The following is a 438-nucleotide window of genomic DNA, read 5'->3' on the forward strand; positions in this document are numbered from 1 at the left end:
TGCCTCAGTGAAATTCAGGACTCTGAGGCCTACGCCAGAGTCGTCGCGGGGAGTAGTTCGAGCTCTCTATCGTGGAAGCGGGGACACGAATCGGGCACCAAGGGATTCTGTTTGTATTATTATGAGGACTGCCAGGTCCTAGTTAGGAGAGAGTGTGAGTTCAAACCCCATCACCACAAGAATTCTCTCGATGGGAAAGGAAAAGGCTTGCCCGGAATTGGGAGCAAAGATGAAGGGTTCGGAAAGGGTAAAGGTTTCTCGGAGGGTACTATGAACAGAAGCCCAATTTGAGTGCGTTTGGGAAAAAGACGTCATATCGCGTGGTAGATCGCGTGGTAGAAATAAGAGTAAAAATTTTTGAGAAGTAAGTGATCTGGGTTACTTTAGACCTTGCTATCATTTACGATGATAGATGACGAGGCGTTGGCGGTCTAACGT

Source organism: Perkinsus marinus (assembly GCF_000006405.1).
Source record: "Perkinsus marinus ATCC 50983 genomic scaffold scf_1104296936308, whole genome shotgun sequence".
In the NCBI taxonomy this organism is placed as follows: domain Eukaryota; phylum Perkinsozoa; order Perkinsida; family Perkinsidae; genus Perkinsus; species Perkinsus marinus.